General features: G+C 42.6%; 1 pseudogene; it reads left to right on the top strand.

Moving 5' to 3' along the window:
- Positions 1 to 2467: 2467 nt before the first annotated feature.
- On the top strand, positions 2468 to 3747 carry LOC102140548 (C-terminal-binding protein 2 pseudogene; annotated as a pseudogene).
- The last annotated feature ends 13967 nt before the right edge of the window (positions 3748 to 17714 follow it).

Raw genomic sequence — 17714 nt, 5'->3', positions numbered from 1 at the left:
TGCAGTGAGCTGAGATGGCGCCACTGCACTCCAGCTTGGGTGACAAAGCGAGACTCAAAAAAAAAGAAGAAAGAAAGAAAGAGAGAGAGAGAGAGAGAGAGAGAGAGAGAGAGAGAGAAAGAAAGAAAGAAAGAAAGAAAGAAAGAAAGAAAGAAAGAAAGAAAGAAAGAAAGAGAAAGAAAGAAAGAAAAAGAAAGAAAGAGAAAGAAAAAGAAAGAAAGAAAGAAAGAAAGAAAGAAAGAAAGAAAGAAAGAAAGAAAGAAAGAAAGAAAGAAAGAAAGAAAGAGAAAGAAAGAAAGAGAGAGAGAAAGATTTTGCTTATCGTGCATTTGGATTCCATTTATGTGAAATGTCCAAAATAAAGAGACAGAAAGTAGGTTTGTGGTTTCCCAGGATTAGGGGGGATGGCTGAAGGATACAGGAGGATTGTTGGGATGGGGTTTTTTTGAGGTGATGATGTTTTATAATCAATTGTAGTGATGGTTGCACAATTGTGTTAATACACTAAAAACCATTGAGTTGTACAGTTTCAATGGGTGAATTATATGGTATGTGCGTTATGTCTTGATAAAGCTCGTAGGAAGGGAAGGGGAAGGAAGGGGAGGGGAGGGAAGGGAGGAGAGAGGCCTTCATCAGTCCTGTGATGGAAGACGCTACTTCTGGTGCTGCTCCTTCCTGTCCCCTCATCACCTGCAGCCCTGCCCCTCTCTCTGTCACCCCATCAGTCCATCTTTTAGTCCATCCACTGATCCCTTTCTTTAACAACCATCCGAGCTGACATTCACTGAGTGCCAACTATGTGACTGGCACTGCACTAAGTGTTTTTCGTTTAGCTCCTCATTGAGTTCATTTGCACACAAAGCTCACTAACAGAGGTCACCCTTTGCCCCAGTGCAGAAGGTTAGAAAGATTGGGGTACTACTTGGCTTCCTATAGCTACTTCCAGGTCCCTCTACCAGCATGTCCTCCTCATAAAACCAGTTCATCCTCTGATGTCCCATCCACCCACCCTCATTCCTCTGTGTTGTCTGTCAGCCCACAGGATTCCTTCCAACCCCAACCTTCCTCCAGACTGTGCACATCAGATCACTCATGAGATCCATCCCCACACTTTGCCTTGCTCTCACCTTTCCACATCCAGGCTGATATCTTATCAGCTTACAGTTCTCAGATCACCTCAGCACTTCAGCCAGCCAGAGGTGAGGCCACACCTGGACCTTGTCATCCTTCAGGGCTGCTCTGACCCTGAGATCTCAGACTCCTGATATTCCAATATCCTATACAGTGACCCAGCTTTCATTTCCCCATCTATCCAGTCATTGGAGCTCATTCTCTGATTTCATGATATTTTTCCATCCAGTCCCCAGATCATTCCCCAGCATCATTACTGCATTTGAACCCTTCTTCCTGTTTGAAGTTAGAGCCCCTCTAAGAATTTGCTCCTCCTGTCTCATTAGTAGTCATCTTTGCAACTCCTAGCTCTTCCATTCCACTAGACTGCCTTCTTAGCCTACAAAGATCTCTATTATAAAAATCTGTATTAGTCCATTCTCACACTGCTATGAGGAAATATGCAAGACTAGGTAACTCATAAAGAAAAGAGATTTAGTTGACTCACAGTTCAGCATGGCTGGAGAGGCCTCAGGAAACTTACAATCATGGTGGAAGGGGTAGCAAACATGTTCTTCTTCACATGGCAGCAGGAGGGAGAAGTGCTGAGCAAAACACGTCAAAGCCCCACAGTAAAACCCTCCGATCTCATGAGAACTCCTATCAGGGGGAACAGCATGGAGGGTAACCACCCCCATGATTAAATTACCTCCCACTGGGTCCCTCCTACCACACGTGGGGATTATGGGAACTACAGTTCAAGTTGAGATTTAGGTGGGGACACAGCCAAACCATATCAAAGTCCTTTGTTAATTATGCCATCTAGTTATCTGATTTCCTTTGCTACCATACTTCTTCTTAGAGTTCTTTTCTTATTCTCTCTTCATAGAGCAGTTTTTGTCCTAATGTATCATCTGTGGTCACATAGAATAGAGTAGTATTTTTAAAGAAATGGGCTGAGCGGGCCAGCTCGGACTGGAGTGGCAGGTCCAGCCAGATGCCGCTTCACGCCAGCGGGTGCCCAGCACCTCTCCGGTCCGTGGGGCCCCCAGCAGGGGAGGAGCCTCAAGACCACACGGACCCCCTGGGTGGGCCCCCAGCTTGCTTCCCAGGCTCAGAGCAGGGGCAGGAACCTGGCTCCCCCGGGCCGGAGCTGCCTCTACCCCCTGGTATTGTGGACTACGGCACTCCAGACCTGGGGTAGTGGTGAGGTTCGTTGACTGACTGCGCGATGCAGACTGCATTGCAAGCGAATGGATTCATAGTGGTATCATGCACTCAGACTCCTGCGAGTTCCCATAAGTTCTCAGAGGACTGCTTTGCCTTTTGATCTAATAATTGCAAAGTTCCATAAAGAATGGCACTTGTGGATAAGCACAAAGTCAAGAGACAGCGATTGGACAGAATTTGTGAAGGTATCATGAATGGACCCCGGCACTCCCACCCCTGGTGGTGCTGCTGCGTGGCGGAGATTGCACCGCGGCCTAAGAACCTGGCCACCATGGCCTTCTGTGACGCGCAGTCCTCACAGGAAATCCACGAGACAGATTTAAATGAAGCTGTGGGCACCATGATGTACCACACCATCACCCTCACCAGGGAGGACTGGAAAAGTTCAAGGCCCTGAGAGTCATTGTGCGGATAGGCAGTGGCAAAGACAATGTGGACATCAAGACTGCGGCGAGCTTGGAATTGCTGTGTGCAACATCTCGTCCAGAGCCGTGGAAGAGAAGGCCGACTCCACCGTCTGCCACATCCTCAATCTGTACCGGAGGAACACGTGGGTGTGCCAGGCACTGCGGGAAGGCACGTGAGTTCAAAGCATGGAGCAGATCCACGACGTGGCCTCAGGAGCGGTCCGCATCCGTGGTTAGACGCTGTGGGTCTCATGAGCTTTGGTTGCACGGGGCAGGCGGTAGCAGTTCAAGCCAAGGCCTTTGGATTCAGAGTCATATTGTATGACCCCCACTTGCAGGATGAGATAGAATGGTCCCTGGGCATTCAGAGGGTCTACACCCTGCAGGAATTGCTGTGTCAGAGTGACTGCGTCTCCTTGCACTACAATCTCAATGAACAGAACCACCACCTCATCAACGACTTTACTATAAAGCAGATGAGGCAGGGAGCATTCCTTGTGAACGCAGCCCGTGGTGGCCTGGTGGGCGAGAAAGCCTTAGCACAGACCCTCAAGGAGGGCAGGATAGGAGGGACAACTTTGTTCAGGGTCCATTGAAAGATGCCCCAAATCTCATCTGCATTCCTCACACTGCCTGGTATAACGAGCAGGCGTCGCTGGAGATGAGGGAGGCGGCTGCCACTGAGATCCACCAAGCCATCAAAGTTCGCATCCCAGAAAGCTTAAGAAACTGTGTGAACAAGGAATTCTTTGTCACATCAGCTCCTTGGTCAGTAGACCGGCAAACAATTCATCCTGAGCTAAATGGTGCCACATACAGATATCCGCCAGGCATCCTGAGTGTGGCTCCAGGCGGACTTCCTGCAGCCATGAAAGGGATCATCCCTGGAGGCATCCCAGTGATTCACAACCTCCCAACAGTGGCACATCCTTCCCAAGCGCCCTCTCCCAACCAGCCCACAAAACACGGGGACAATCGAGAGCACCCCAAGGAGGAATAGCAGACAATGCTGAAAAGTAATCATTCAGATGCATATGGGACCAAGAGACAGTGAAACATAGATGAACGAAGAGAAAAAGAATCTGATGGTCTTTTTAACTGATTCTGGACATATGCATCGTTGATGTTGCAGTGTTAAAACTGCAAGAGCTGGAAAGCTGAAGATGTCTTCTGATTACAGAAGCGCTGAAAGATGAGGATGTGATTTATTAACGATCAACTTCTGTTATTGTGTGTTAAATTTTTCATCTATGCATCAAATCACAAAGAATAAGTAGAGCGTTTTCCTTTATCAGTCCCTTGGGTAGAGCAGGTCCTGAACACCCTGCTCTAGAATGTTGCATCAGGAGTTCAAACATCAAAATAAAAAATATTAAGAGGAAATCCTCATCCTGTGACTCTAGTTCTTTCATTCTACAGGGGCTGGTTACCTCTTCTTGCTAATAGGAAGATCACATTACTACAAAGTGGGGAGAAAGCTCTTTGCCTGTGGTACGCTCCTGCATGCGTAGGACTGAAGACAGTACAGGCTCCTGTAGAGAGAAAAATCTCTCACATCTGAACTGCATACTGAGCAGGCAAGTTGGTCGTAAGTTTAGTAAAACCCTCTGATGATGAAAAACAAATATTAAGTTTCACAAGCTATTTGTACTCAAATGTGTTTTCTCAGTTTCAGATCCTCTGCTATTTTATTGAGTGGAAAGTCTTGAACTAAAAGAGTTCAAGAAGAATAATGAACAAACCCACTTTTTTCAACTTTGATAAAGTATTCTTTTCTTCATGTGATATGTTATACGAGAACACTTCAGATGTATTAGATGTGACTTATTTTAACAAATCCTATGAGATTTGTTTCAACTAGTTACATGTTCTATTCATAATCTTTTGTGAATCATTGCCTGTTTAAAAAGATGGCCTATTTGGAGCCTTTGTGCAGGTACAATTCTGTTTTTGTGACAAAAGAAAAACTTTAAAATTGTCCCAAACAGAAAAATAATGGCTAACAGGAGTATGTTTTGTTTTAGTGTGAGTTACCATTACTGTATTTCTTTATTGTAAAGGCAGACATTTAGTGTTCAGTGCAGTTTTCAATAAAAAGTAATTAAATTTTAAAAAAGAGAGAAATGGCTTTGGCAGATCAAATGGCAAAGGCCATAGCAGAGTTCAATAGTCATGAAGAATATGAGGTCTATGAGGTAGCGTAGCTGCTTCTAACCATCCAGGAGAGTCTAAAGTAATATAATAAAAAGCTCAGGGTTCTAAATTCATGGCTCAAAATACAGCCAGAGATGCAGGAGTTTCCTATAATTGTCCTAAAAGAACATTTTATGGTTGTCCCCAAAAAATATCTTATCTCTTAGAGCTATTAAATTGATGTAGCTGAAAATTAGACACAGATTCTTATCTTATAGGTTGCCGATTTACAACATAGATTGAATTCATAGTCTCACCAGATTTCATATGTGAAAATTAGGGCAATGATTAGGAAAGACCATTCCAAAAGATTAGAATGGTGACATTTAGGGGAACTCAGTTAATTTTGAAGACCCTTAACCCTTAACTCTACCAAGCTCTCTTACCAGTAGAAACAATTCCTCTTATCTTACCTGATGAGGATGGTCCTGCTTCCTGGTGGAAGACTCTATGACTATTCTCCACCCCCACTGCTTCACACATCCTCCAGACCCATGACTAGAAACAATCTCTGTGCACAGGGAGCCAATTGTAAAGTTGTACCCAGGCAATGCTTACATGACAAAACATGCAAATTTATATCCCAATTAAAAACCTGGAGAATAGGCATAGGAATATGTCCTAACCATGCTTGGGTAGGGAGAGAAGAGCATAATTTTAATTCTGGCTAAATTTATCAGTATGGTTTGCTTACCAGAGATGCTGGAGCTGACGTACACACTCAATAATGTAATACAAGTTCTATTGTTACTTTAGTAGATAAGCTGAAACCTGGACTCCATAATAGTCCAGGATGGTTTCTGATGGTTTAGCACTGTCCCCCTAGTGCTGTCTCATGACAGAATTCTCCAGAGATCTGCTTGTCTAGAGTGTGTAGCACCTCCCCCTTTTCTCTCTTCCTCTTGCTCCCACCATTTAAGTTTTGCCTGCTTCCTCTTTGCCTTCCGCCATGATTTTAAGTTTCCTGAAGCTTCCTCAGTCATGCTTCCTGCACAGTCTGTGGGACGATGAGTCAAATTTATTTTCTTCACAAATTATCCAGTTTTAGATATGTCTTTATAGCAGTGCCAGAATGGATTAACACAAGCCTCTAGATAGCATCTTCTTCTAATAGAAGGCTGCTTCATCCCCATTGAAAATCTGTTGTTTAGTGTAGCCACTTTCATGCATGATCTTAGCTAGATCTTCTGGATAGCCTGCTGCAGTTTCTAAACCATCCCCATGATCCAATCACCTTCCACCAGGTCCCTCCTCCAACAATGGGGATTAAAATTTGACATGAGATTTGGGCAGGGACACAAATCCAAACCATGTCAGGGTTTCACAGCTAGAGAGAAGGAGTCAATGCCTGGCTTCAGAGCTTCAGAGCTTCTGCAGTTTGGCATCATCACTCGCTGTCGAACCCTTCACTTTTATGTTATGAAGACAGCTTTTTTCCTTAAACCTCATGAACCAACCACTGCTAGCTTCCAACATTTCTTCTGCAACTTCCTCACCTCTCTCTGCCTTCAGACAGTTGAAGAGAGTGAGAGCCTTGCTCTGGATTAGGTTTTGCCTTAAGGGAATTGTGTGGCTGGGTTGATTGTCTATGCAGGCCACTAGAACTTTCTCCATGTCAGCAATGAGGCTGTTTCACTTTCCCATCGTTTGTGTGTTAACTGGAGTAGAACTTTAAATTTCCTTCAAAAGCTTTTCCTTTACATTCACAACTCAGCTAACTGGTACAAGAAGCCTGGCTTTTGGCCTATCTTGGCTTCAACATGCCTTCCTCACTAAGCTTAATTATTTCTAGCTTTTGATTTAAAGGAAGAGATATGCAAGTGTTCTTCACTTGAATACTTAGAGGCCATTGTAGGTTTATTACCTGGCCAAATTTCAATTGTGTTGTGTCTCAGGGAATAGGGAATAGGGAATATGGAGACCAGAAGAGAGGGAGAGATATGGCCAATTGATGAAGCAATCAGAACACACACAACACTTATTGAATAAGTTCTTCATCTTATATGGGCACAGTTCATGGTGCCCCAAAACAATTACAACAGTACTATGAAAGCTCACTGATCACAGATCACCATAACAGACATAATAATAATGAAAAGTTTGAAATATTGGGAGAATTACCAAAATGTCTCACAGCGACATGAAGTGAGCACACGCTGTTGGAAAAATGTTGCTGACAGACTTACTCGACACAGGGTTGACACAAACATTCCATTTGTAGAAGCACAGTGTCTGCAAAGTGAAATAAAGCAAAGCACAACAAAACAAGTTACATCTGTATATTTCCTGGGAGAGACCAGAGGACTCCCCCTTTATCTAGACAGAGACAAATACTTTGATGAGGAGAGTACCAGCCTCCTTCAAAGGTGCTAAGTTGCAAAATAGCATATATGCTGGGGATGATGGAAATACTGCCATTGCATGTGTTCCTGAAGCTTAGTGGGGATAATGAGATCCCGGCATTGACTGCGTAGTAACACGCAGAGACCACAAGTGAAGTGGACATTCAAGGCAGCAGGGCCAGAGCAGTAGTCAGAATAGACTGACACACAGAGAACTGTGCTGTTGGCTAATTGACCGTGGAGACCAAGGACTAAAATATACAGGGTAGGCATTAAGGTCCTATTTGATTGTAGAATCAGGGGGTCATAACTTTTCACTAAATTCCCACACTAAAATCAGGTGACTAGAAATACTGTGTACTCTGTAGCATATGACAGTGCAAATTTATATTGTAAATCTTCCTCCCAATTTTCCCCCAAGGGAACTGTGGTCATTTAGGAGAGTGACTTTGCACTGAGAAAAGAGAAATACCACACTTTTCAGGGCTTATTACTGGCTTTGAGCTGATGCTAGTCCCTGCTCATGGGATGAGTGGGAATTAATGGGAGTCAGGAAACAAATGGCATTTTGGCCCAAACCATTTCACAGTGGGCCAAATAGATTCATACCCATCTGTAGTTATCTCTCCAGGTCCTGAATGTAGAGTTGGAATATATATACTCAGCAATAGGCAGGTTCTCCATACTGACTTCCTGACCTATTGATTAAAGACTGTCAAGATAGGAAGGACCAAGCGAAAACTCCTAGTGAATCTTCTTCCCAACAAAGCAGTAAATCAAAACCAATGTCACATTTCTAGGAGAATAACAGAGATTAGTGCCACTACAGAAGACTTGAAAAATGCAAGGTTGGTGACCCATCAGTAGGCTGGAATCAGCTAGTACAGGCTCATGAGAATTTTTGTCGTTGTTATCGCTTATTCATGAGAATAGTTACCACGAGATTTTTAACACTGCCTCACAACTTCATTTTCAGTGATGTCATGTTGGTAGTTCGGCATCAGCCATGGTGGGAGTATTTATACCATGGCAATTGGCAAACAGTACTACACGTCAGGGTATATTTTTTTTCCTTTTCTAAGAGCCAGTTTACCAGAAAATCCCTAGTGATACCTATCATATTCTTATTTAACTTACCTCTTTGGCTTGTGCAGATGTATCTTGAACTTGGAGAATGATGGAAGATTATGTAAGAATAATTCGATGGTAATTTCAATGGTTGCTGCTATTCCAGATCTTGTCTATTTACTATCCATATAAACACCCCTTCTGGCACCTACTATTAATGAATGGATGAACACATGCTTGCATGGAAGGGAGGATGTTTGTAACAAAGGATAGTTACATTAAGTAGGAGCATGTTGCTACTGGTGTTGTTGCTTTATTAGAATTTAAGTATGGAAATAAAACTGTGTATTCTTATACTGCAGAGATTCAAAAATCTAAAAACTTCCCAGAGTTCTTTGCAGATAGAGTTTAAATTGTTACTTAGGTCTGCCAATGAGAAACACCTGGAGAGACTTGAATTTGAAACCCTCCCTCTGTATCCAAAAGTTGCAGTCACAGCTTCCTGATTCCCATAACACAGCTCATGAGAATGTTCCCAGATTCAACAGTTGCAGTAGTGACTTCCAGACTCTTCAGTGTCTTGACTGTCGTAGAGGCAGCAGCTCCTCTGGGGGATCAGGGATGAGATGTTCTGGATTCATTCCTAGAGTCTCAGTTTAGAGTTTGGCCCTCTAGCTCTTCTAATGATTTTGTAAGCACCCAATTCACTGTATTAAGTCCTCTTCTGCATATAATAGCTAGAATGGACTCTTATTTGCAACTGAACTCTAATATATCTCCCTTTCAAGTTTTCTTCCTCCCCATCAATTTTCTTCTCTACTATCCAACCATTTCTCATCTTACTTCCCAGAGATGAACTCACTACTTGCATTTTATGGGCAAAACATAGACAAGATTATTTAGAAACTTCTCAACTTTCTGCCTATCCATGTAAGGTCTCTGGACTCACCCCCACCTCCTCTTCTATATCTTTCCTACAAGAGTAACCCATCCAACTGTTTCTTACAAGAGTAACTCATCCATCTCTGCTGTGGATCCCATCTTTTTCCATCTCCACAAATCTTCCCCTTTTCCCGTTTCTTGAACTTCTCACTCTAGTTATTCTGTTCATCCATTTATAGAACACCACCAAGCCTTTCTCATGAAAAACAAAAACAAAAGCAAAAAAAACTCTAAATCTCTTGCTTCCCTCTAGCTAGGGTCACTGCCAACCTTTCTACGAGAATCATCTATACTATCCATCTCCACTTCCTCCCCGTCCATTCACTCCTCTGTCCTTGCAATTTAATCTTTGTTGCCCTCCTTCCACTGAAATTGACCTCAGTGAAGTAACCAATGACCACCTTATGGCCAAATCCAAAGGATTCTTTTCATCTCTTTCCTTACCTGATCTCTCTGGATCGCTGGACAGCATTGCCTCTCTCCTCCAAAACCATCATGACAACACATTCCCCAAGCCATTCTCCAGAATCATCTGGTTGGTCTCTGTCCAAGCCATAGCCTATGGGCTGCATGCAGCCCAGGACGGCTTTGAATGCGTCCCAGAACATTTCTTAAAACATTATGAGATTTTGGGTTTTTTTTTTTTTTTTAGGTCATCAGCTATCACTAGTGTTAGTGTATTTTATGTGTGAACTGAGACGATTATTCTTCTTCCAATATGGCCCACAAAGTCAAAAGATGGGACACCCTACTCTATATCCTTTGGAGGCTCCTTATCCCACTTGAACTTTTCCTCAAGGAATGCACTTTTCCTCAAGGCTTTCTTCCTGAGCCCTACATGGTTTTTCCACTCTAATGGTTCACCCTAGGCAACCTCATCCAACTCCATGACTTCAACTACTGACAACTCCCAGGTACACATCTCTGCCCTGACTTTCAGACTGTATATCTAACAACTCTCTAAGCCTAATAACTTTTGACATGTGTTTCTACCTAGATCTCCCACAGACATCTCAATCTCAACATGTCCACATCAGAATTCCTCTTCCCCAATATCTACTCTTCCTCCATAAGCACTTTTCTTGTGAATGGCACCACTGTCCACACAGGCCCTCAAACCAGATAGCCAGGAGTCATCCTAAGTTTCCCGTTTCCTTGTCCTTCATAACTACATTGTCACTAACAGATTTCAGTTATATCACTAATACTCTCCAATAGTTTCTCTATTCTCTGTCCCTACTGTCCTGGTCCAACCCTCTGTTCTCTCTCTGTACTCTGCTTCTGCCCACTCACTAGCTTCTCTAAGTCCCTTCGCAACCCCCTCAATCCATTCTCCACACAGAAGTCAAATCTGATCACATCACTCCCTTCCTTCAATCCTGCTACCTAGATGATCTACACTACCCACCCCCATACACATCTGGCAAGGCTTCCAGGATAAAGTTCACATTCCTAGTCCCAAACACAAGGTGCTTCGTGATCTGGCTTCTCTTACCTCATCTCTCTGCACTGACCCTGAAGTTCTACCTTTACCCACAAGAACATGACACATTCGCCCACTCCATGGATTTTCCTCCTGATGGAACTCTCTTCCATTTCTTTGCCTGGGTTGCTCCTTTGTCATCTTGGAGATTCAGTACATGACTCCCTTGAGTAGAGCTGACCACCCTTTCTTTGTGCCACCACTGTTTTGTATACTTGAACTTAGCTCTAATTTTACATTAAGCTTTCATATATTACTGTGTCATAGAGGTAGAAAGACTTATCATAGCACTTGTTAACCTGCATTACGTGCTTTTGCATATCAGTATTCTACCACAAGTCCAGTGTTCCTTCAGGGCCAAAACCACACTTACAGTGTGCCTGGTACAGAATAGGCACTTGGTGCGCGTTTGATGGAGGAATAGGTTAAGTTCTACTTGGATTTCATTTGCTAGCTGTTATGGGTGAGATTGTACCTCCTAAAAACAGATAAGTTCAAGTCCTAGCCCCCAGGACCTCACTCAGAATGTGATCTTATTTGGAACTAGGATTTTTGCAGAGGTAATCAAGTTAAAGTGAAACCATTAGGATGGGCCCTAATCCAATATGATTAGTGTCCTTAGTTTTCAAAAAAAAAGGAAAATGTAGACACAGAGACAGACATGCATGTGCCCACAAGCCCATGCATAGAGGCAAGACAACAGGGAGACACAGCGAGAAGGCAGCGAGAAGGCAAGAAGGCAGCCACCTATACACCAAGGAGAGATGAGTTCAACAGACCCTGCCCTGCTAGCCCTCAGAAAGAGCCAACCCTGCCTACAGCTTGATTTCAGACTTGCAGGTTCCAGAACTGTGAGTCAATAACTGTATATTGTTTAAGACACCCAGTTTTTGGCACCTTGTTATGACAGCCCTAGCAAACTCATACAGTAATGATTCCTGTGCCTGGAAGTCACTTTCTTTCTTTGAATCACTAGCCAGAAATTAGTAACTCCTATTTTCTTTCTGAACTCTGCAAGCTTTGCTTTTCTAGCATATCTCTCTGTTTCTCTCTCTGCATCTGTCTCTTTCTACTTCTCTTTCTCTCTCTCTCACACACACACACCACATGCACACATGCACAAACACGCATGCGCAAATGCACCACAAGCTCATAAGTCCCTTTCTCCCTAGAACTTCCCCTTTTCTTCCAGATACTTCCACTTCACCAGTTTCTCCCTTGTTCATCAGAGTTGGGTCCCAAGTAACAGGTCCCCTCCTGCTTTCTCGTCTTTCTGAAAAAGCATATCAGGCCAATAATTAAATCCACTACAATGTTTATGACAGAACAGGGCACCCAATGGCTGTGCCAATGAGCCCAGGTGGCCTCTTGTCCCTCAGCTAGATTCAAGATTTTATGGAAAGGACAGCAGCACAACACTGGAAGCCAGGCCAGGAGTTGGGACCTCCCAGAGCAACATCCCTTGTTTCTCTTTTCTTCCCCACCAGTATGCCCCATGGTGCCTCCACCAACTTTCGTTACATTAAATCATGCTATTCTCCTGCTCAAAATTCAGCAATGCCTCCCTATTGCACTTAAAACCAAATTTCAACTTGTAGAAGCCTTTCTTAGATTCACTGGATGCTGTAAGACCCTCCCAGCCTCAGAATTTGGATGTGCTCATCCCTCTGCTTACAAGATCTTTGCTCTGCCTCCCCTGCCCTCTGCCTGGCTAAGCTCAACTGACAGTTTGTCAAAGCAGCTTTCTCTGACCCTTTGTTAGCCTCTTATTAGATGCTCTCAGAGAAACTTGTTATCTCACCAAGGATTTGTCATAGTTTCTACATATATATTTATATTCATGATCATGTGATTAATGCTTTTCTCTCTCACCAGACTGAAAATACCATAAGGGTTGAAGCCTTTTCCGTTTTGCCCCCCAGTGATTCCCCAGTCCCTACTGTAGTGTGCGTGGCATATAGCAGAGACTCAATAAATATTTATTTAAATAAATGAATGAACTGAGTTTTACTTTTTGGCCCACTGCAATGACACCAATTTATTTGCATGAAGGGAATTCCTACCACCATAGAATTCTTGTCAAAAGTCTCATCCAACCAAGTCTTGGTGAAGACTTTGCACTCCTACCAGCCTCATGTTACAATTTCAACTTTATATCATTTATTAGATTATTGTATCGGTCAGGGTCCGGGGGAAGCAGACAGCACTCTCAGATGGGTAATTGCAGAGAGTTTAATAAAGGAACTGGTTAAGTTGTGTGGTCAGGGTTAAGGGAAACCAGCAAGGGATGGAGCTAGCAACAGTGGTATCTGTTACTATGCCGACACCAAAGGTGGAAGAAGAGGGGTAGACACCAGACTGAGAAGAGTTGCCACAGCAGAGCCGAGCACGACAGGAGCTGTGGTCTCAGAAGAGGGATGCAGCCAGCATAAGGAGACCCAGCTGGGAGGGAGCCAGAAAATAAATATTCTGACTTCACTCTCCTCCCACTTTCCAGTCTCCTGCTGGTTGACTCTGATTGGTTGAACCTCACTGAAGCCAGAAGGCCTGAGAGCCCTTTGATGGATCCATAAAAATTAGCCTCCAGGGTCTGGGGCAGACCCCGTGAGTAGATGGCCCAGAGATCCAGAGGAGAAAGTAAAGGTGTCCAGCCCCACACTAAGACCGCAGAAATATTGTTATTAATTGGGAACGTTGCTGTTTCTAATTTTCTGGGATGCCAGGCTTGTTTTCAACAATATCCAATTATCACAGAAGATAAGTATTCATCCTTCCCGCTTTCTCTCAAATTTCAGTTTTTAGTTACATTGATCAGGTGAAAGATTTTCCTTCCAAACATCATTGTCATGTTCCCCTTCAGATGTACTCTTTTTAAAAATATTTATTATTATTCTTCTTTTTATTTTTATTTTCTGGTTACATACTAGGTGTATTTATTAATAGGGTTCATGAGATGTTTTGATACAGGGATGTAATGTGAAATAAGCACATCATGGAGAATGGGGTATCCATCCCCTCAAACATTTTTCCTTTGAGTTACAAACAATCCAATTACATTCTTTGAGTTATTTAAAAATATACAATTAAGTTATTATTGACTGCAGTCACCCTATTGTGCTATCAAATAGTAGGTCTTATTCATTCTTTCTAGTTTTTTTGGTAACCATGAACTATCCCTACTTCCCCCTCAGGATGTACTCTTTTCCTGGTAGAAAGTTCATTTGTTATCATGGAAGTCTTTGTTCAGAAGACCCAGCTCTGATTTTTTAAAAATTATTGTGAGTACAAAATAGTTATATATATTTATGGGGTGCACGTGATACAGGCATACAACATTTAATGATGAAATTAGGGTAAATGGGGTATTCATCACCCCAAGCCCTTATTACTTCTTTGTGTTAGGAACATTCCAATTCCACTCTGTTAGATAATTTTTAAAACATAATAAATTATTGTTGACTTTAATTATCCTATGGTGCTTCCAAATACTAGATTGTATTCATTCTATCTAACTGTATTTTTGTACCCATAAGCCATCTCCACTTTATCATCTATTCCCTACTACCCTTCGCAGCCTCTGGGCAGCCATCATTCCACTCTCCATCTCCATGAGTTCAATTTTTTTTTTTTTTTTATCTCCCACATATGAGTGAGAACATGTGATATTTGTTTTTCTGTGCCTGGCTTCTCACTTAACGTGTTCCAGTTCCATCCCCGTTGTTGCAAATGACAGGATTTCATTCCTTTTATGGCTGAGTACTATTTCAATGTTTATATGTTCCCCATTTTCTTTATCCATTCATCTGTTGATGGACACTTAGGTTGCTTCCATGTCACAATAGCTATTGTGAATAGTGGCTGCAATAAACACAGGAATGCAGATATCTCTTCCATATACTGATTTCCTATCTTTTGGAGATGTGCCCAGCAATTGAATTGCTGGTTCATATGGTAGCTCTATTTTTAGCTTTTTGAGGAAACTCCATACTGTTCTCCATAGTGGCTGTACTAATTTACATTCCAACCAACAGTGTACAAGGATTTCCCTTCCTCTACATCCTCACCAACATTCATTATTGCCTGTCTTTTGGTTAAAAGCCATTTTAACTGGGGTGAAATGATATATATCTCATTGTAGTTTTGGTTTGTAATTCCCTAATGATTAGTGATTTTGAGCATTGTTTTCATATATCTGTTGGCCATCTGTATGTCTTTTTTTGAGAAATATCGATTCAAAACTTTTGTCTATTTTTAAAATTGGATTATTTGTTTTTTTCCTACTGAGTTGTTTGAGGTCCTTATATATTCTGGTTATTAATCCCTTGTCAGATGGGTATTTTGCAAATATTTTCTCCCATTCTGTGGTTTGTCTCCTTTGCTGATTGTTGATTGTTGCCGTTGATTGTTTCCATTGCTGTGTAGAAGCTTTTTAGCTTGATGTGATCTCATTTGTCCATCTTTGTTTCACTTACCTGTGCTTTCTTACTCAAGAAATCTTTGCCAAGACCAATGTTCTGGAGTGTTTCCCCAATGTTTTCTTCTAGTAGTTTCACAGTTTCAGGTCTTATATTTAAGTCTTTAATCCATTTTGATGTGAATGTTATAGTGGAAGCTAGGGGTCTAGTTTCTTTCTTCTGAATGTGGATCTCCAGTTTTCCCAGCACTATTTATTAAAGAGATTGTCTTTCCCTCAATGTATGTTCTTGGTACCTTTGTCAAAAATGAGTTGATAGTAAATGTATAGAATTATTTTTGGGTTATCTATTCTGTTCCATTGTTCCATGTGTATGGTTGTTTTTGTTTTGTTTTGTTGAGACAGAGTCTTGCTCTGTTGCTCAGGCTGGAGTGCAGTGGCACAATCTCGGATCACTGCAGCCTCCCCCTCCCAGGTTCAAGCCATTCTCCTGCCTCAACCTCCCAAGTAACTGGGATTACAGGCATGCACCACCACATCCAGGTAATTTTTTTTGGATTTTTAGTACAGACAGAGTTCCACCATGTTGGCCAGGCTGGTCTTGAAATTCTGGCTGCCAGTGATCTGCCTGCATTGGCCTCCCAAAGTGCTGGGATTACAGGTGTGCGCTACCACATCCAGCCCTATGTGCCTGTTTTTATGCCAGTACCATGCTGTTTTGATTACTTTAGCTTTGTAGTATAATTTGAAGTCAGGTAACATGATTCCTCCAGTTTTGTTCTTTTTGCTCAAGATGGCTTTGGCTATTCCAGGTCTTTTGTTGTTCCATACACATTTTAGGATTATTTTTTCTATTTATTTGAAGAATGTCATTGATATTTTGATAGGATTGCAATGAATCTTTAGGTTGCTTTGGGTAATATAGATATTTTAACAATATTGATTCTTCCAGTTCATGAATATGGAATATCTTTTGTTTTTTGTGTGTCCTATTCAATTTATTTCATCAATGTTTTATAGTTTTCATTGTAGAGATCTTTCACTTCTCTGGTTAATTTTATTCCTAGATATTTTATTTTATTTGTAGCTGTTGTAAATGGAATTACCTTATATCTTTTTCAGATTGTTCACTGTTGGCATATAGAAATGCCACTGATTTTTGTAGGTTGATTTGTATCTTGTAACTTTACTGAATTTATTTGTTCTAACAATTTTTTGGTGAGTCTTCAGGTTTTTCTAAGTGTACTGGCTCTGACCTTTAACACTAGCTGACCATTCCCAGTGGTTTGCTTTCTCTGTCATAGTTACTCCATACAAGAGTAGGAAGTAAATGCTATTTGGTCTTGCCTTTGAGCCCCAACTCACCCCCTGCAATTCCTGCAGTTTCCCAGGGCTTCCTAGTTACAAGGTTCCATTGGGAGGTAAATACTCTCCATTCCCCAGGCATCTCCCTAGGGCCCAAACTATGCAATCCCACGGGATCCTGCCTCTCAGGGAAGTAGGCCCACACAATTCTTGCTCTTGCTCTGAGGAGCAGGCCCCCTCATGCAGGAATAGATACCCTCATGCATTTCTCCATCTCTGGAATTCTGGGGTTCAACTAGCTCTGTCTCCTCATCTCCATCTCATTTACCTGGCCCCCTGATACCATATGCAGGCACCGCCTCACCTTTCTCTCACATGACCTTAGTGCTCAGTGCTTTTTGCTTCAAACCAACCACTCTGATGCAGAGCCTACTGGCTATGGAACATTCTGACCCATATGGCCATAGATTGAATGTGCCCTCTCTCTCCAAGTTCTAATATATATAATTTCCTGTTATAAATATCTTATACACAGCTAAGAAGTTCTAAATTGTTGCTGAATACCCCATATTATTTCTTCCCTCATTTCTCAAACTCGATCTCCTCTGCCTTCCTCAGCAGCAGCTCCACGTCCTTTTTCTCACTTTCAGAGAGACTGTGTCCTCCTCCTTCATACCCTTCCCCAGTGGGTCAGCAGTGGAGGGAGGGGTGCAGGGACTGGGATCTCCTTGCCTCCCTGCCCAGCAGATGCTCAGACTACTGTACAGGAGAACTGTGTATCTTAGAGGAGCACCCATGGGTGATGGTCCCCATCACAGACTAGTGGGTGAGAACAGGTCTCCAAAGCAGGAAGTCCCATTGCCCAGGCTGCAGTGTTCAGGGCTCAGGAGAATGTAGGATGGGAGGGGGCCAGGTAAGGGTGGCTGCCCTGCTCTTCAGCTGAACAAGGGATGCCCAGGTCCCCTTCCCAACACCCCACCTTCAGGCCTGCTTGGTTTCCTGTGCTTTCACTAGGATGGATTTTTTTTCTCCCCTCTAAATATATTAAACATTAAAAAGAACAAGCCAAATCCTGAAATCCAAACACAATAAAAGGCAAAGACATCAGGAAAAATAACAAGGGATAAAAGCTCTCAATCCAAGCCACAGACAAGAACCAGCTCTGACGTCCTTGGGTGCCTGAGGGGTTAACCCTCTGCTGCCCGCGGGAAGCCACCTCC

Source organism: Macaca fascicularis, chromosome 14, assembly GCF_037993035.2.
Source record: "Macaca fascicularis isolate 582-1 chromosome 14, T2T-MFA8v1.1".
Taxonomy (NCBI): Eukaryota; Metazoa; Chordata; class Mammalia; order Primates; family Cercopithecidae; genus Macaca; species Macaca fascicularis.
This window is presented reverse-complemented; position numbering and strand designations above follow the sequence as displayed.